The sequence below is a fragment of the Apium graveolens genome, chromosome 4, assembly GCF_009905375.1.
Source record: "Apium graveolens cultivar Ventura chromosome 4, ASM990537v1, whole genome shotgun sequence".
Lineage (NCBI taxonomy): Eukaryota > Viridiplantae > Streptophyta > Magnoliopsida > Apiales > Apiaceae > Apium > Apium graveolens.
In genome coordinates, this window is record NC_133650.1 from 164,244,112 (window position 1) to 164,247,306 (window position 3,195).

Here is a 3,195-nt window from a genome sequence, read left to right on the forward strand (position 1 = left end):
GGTGTATAGTGACGTCAACTCCTGACCCCGGGGTTGAGGCCGTCACAGCGGAAGATTTTCAATGACCCCCACCTTGGCTTTGTCCACCTCAAGACCCTTACTAGAGACCTTGTGCCCAATAATAATGCCCTGTCACACTATAAAGTGACATTTCTCCCAGTTGAGAACAAGATTGGTCTTAACACACCTTTTAAGATCTGCGCCAAGATTCTGCAAGTACTCATCAAAAGAATCACCAAACAAAGAGAAATCTTCCATAAACACCTCCTCATTCTGACCAATCATGTCAGAGAAGGTAGCCATCATGCATCTCTAAAATACGGCAGGTTCTCCATAAAAACCAAAAAAAACTCTTCTGAAGGCGAAAGTACCAAACGAACAAGTGAAAGTAGTCTTCTCCAGATCTTCTAGAGCACTGTAAATCTAATTATAGCCCAAATAGCCATCCAGAAGACAGCAGTACTCATGCCCAGCCAATCTGTCAAGCATCTGATCTATAAAAGGCAGAGGGAAGTGATCCTTTCTCGTGACCTTGTTCAGCTTCCTGTAGTCCATGCAAACTCTCCACCCTGTGACTGTTCGAGTAGGAATGAGCTCATTCTTCTCATTATCTACAACTGTGATACCTCCTTTCTTCGGTACACAATGAACTAGACTCACCCAAGAACTTTCAGAAATGGGATAGATGATCCTTACATCTAGCCATTTGAGAATTTCCTTCTTCACAACTTCTTTCATGATTGGATTAAGCCTTCTTTGTTGCTTAACAGTAGGCTTGCTACCTACCTCTAGCAGAATTTTATGCATCCAATAAGAAAGGTTGATACCTCTAATAAATGCTATAGTCCATCCAATTGCCGATTTGAACTCTCTTAGAATTCTTAAGAGTTTTTCCTCATCACTGCCTGAAAGGTCAGATGCAATAATCACAGGAAAAATAGATACATCACCTAGAAAAGCATACCTTAAGTGTTCAGGCAATGGTTTAAGCTCAAGTGTAGGAGCTTCCTTAATAGATGGCTTGAGCCACTTTCAAGATTTGTTCAACTCCTCCATTCCAAGAGATTTAAAAGGCATATCCATCTTCCGCTTCCAGGGAGAAGCATTTAGATATTGTAACTGCTCATCACCTTTATCATGTTCACTATCTGAATTCCCCAACAAGGCCTTTTCTAAGGCATCAGACTTTAGCAAGTGATCAAGTTATGAAGTAACCACAGAATCGACCAACTCCACTTTTAAGCACTCCTCATTTTCCGTAGGAAATTTCATGGCATTGAACATATTTCAAATTACATCCTGATCCAGCGCTCGCATGGTGAGCTCACCCTTCTGCATATCGATCAAGGTTCGGCCCGTAGCCAAGAATGGTCTTCCCAAGTTTATTGAAAAAGGCATCAGATTGATGTTAGCTTTCAAGTCACATAAGCATTTTTCAAATGACACTTTTCCAATGGTGCATAGAATAGTGAAGCTTCCAGGATCTTTAAGCTTTGGAGGCAACTTCTGTTGCAGCACAGCACTGCATTCCTCCATGAGAGTAACGGTCTCTAAGTCATCAAGCTTCACTTTCCGAGAAAGAATACCTTTCATAAACTTCACATAACTAGGCATCTGTTCAAGAGCTTCAGCGAAAGGTATGTTGATATAACGTTTCTTGAACACCTCCAAAAACTTCTCAAACTGCTTATCCAGCTTTTTCTTCTGTAGCCTCATAGAAAAAAGAGGTGGAGGATAGATCTGCTTCTCCCCTATATTACCCTCAGGAGGAGTGTGTTCAACAGTAGTCTTCCTTGGTTCCACTTCAGCTTCCTTCTGCACTTTTTCTTCAGCCACAGCTTCTTCATCCAAAACTTGAGAGTGTTCAGGATTCGCAACCTTCCCAAACCTTAATGTAATTGCCTTTACCTACTCCTTAGCTTCCCTCTTTCCTGGCACTTTAGTGTCACTAGAGAGTGTACCAGGTTGACGATTTAGCAAAGCATTGGCAATTTGTCCAATTCGATTTTTTAAGGTCTTGATGGAAACCTCTTGGCTCTTGCACATGAGCCTCAACTCCTCCAACTCAGATTTTTCATTAGATTATTGCAGTTGAAGTTGTTGTCTTGGTGCATATTGCGGTTGCTGAAAACCAGGAGGGTTGTATTGCTTTTCTGGATACTGCTAATAAGGCTGTTGAACAGCATTCTGAGAATTGTTCCAACTGAAGTTAGGATGATTATGGTTGTTGGGATGAGAGGTGGCTAGCACAGGCTGCTGCGACCTCTGAAAGTTGCTCACGAACTGAGCTAATTCACTAGAAATAGCGCACTGCTATATCTCATGTGCACCAACACAAAGCTCACAGACACTAGTGATCTGATTAACTCCATTTTTAGCCAAAGAATCCACCTTCATTTGCAAAGCCTTAAGCTGAGCAGCTATAGCAGTAGCTGTATTTAACTCTAGAATTCCTGCTACCTTGCCTTGAGATAGTCTCTGAGTAGGATTTTGGTATTCATTCGCAGCCATCAGTTCAATCAATTCATAAGCTTCATCGTAGCTTTTAGCCCACAAGGCTCCTCCTGATGCTGTATCAAGCATGGGACTAGAAGTAGCACCCAATCCATCATAAAAGCAGTTAATGATCATCCAGTTAGGCATCCCATGGTGAGGACACTTTCTAAGCATCTCCTTATAGCGATCCCAAGCCTCACATAAAGATTCTCCAGATTGTTGAGAAAATTGAGTAATTACATTTCTGATTGCCGCAGTCTTCACCATAGGAAATAATTTAGTTGAGAACTTTTGAGCAAGATCCTTTCATTTGGTGATAGACCCTGGTGGTAGAGAATGTAACCAGCACTTAGCTTTATCCCGCAGAGGGCATGGGAAAAGCCTCAACTTAATAACATCTTCAGAAAATCCATTAAACTTGAAAGTGTCACAGATCTCGATGAAATTGCTGATGTGCATGTTGGGGTCTTCTATCGGAGAACCCCCAAACTGAACTGAGTTCTATATCATCTGAATCGTGCTCCACTTGATCTCAAAGGTATTAGCCGAGAGCTGGTCAAATAATGCTTGACTGAATATCATTAATCTTTCGTTGAGAGTAATCCATCAAATCCTTCGGATTCCCTTCTGGTTCTCCCATTGCAATAAGTGCTTCTTCTTCAACTTTCTCCTCGACAAGAACTTCCTCGAAAACACCCT

At 41.7% G+C, this 3,195-nt stretch overlaps 1 non-coding gene across 1 annotated transcript; it reads left to right on the forward strand.

The window, feature by feature from the left end:
* The first annotated feature begins 2,641 nt into the window (after positions 1-2,641).
* Positions 2,642-2,748, forward strand: LOC141722403 (small nucleolar RNA R71). Its single transcript, XR_012575423.1, has one exon. It is a non-coding gene; the product is annotated as a small nucleolar RNA R71 (small nucleolar RNA).
* Positions 2,749-3,195: the final 447 nt, after the last annotated feature.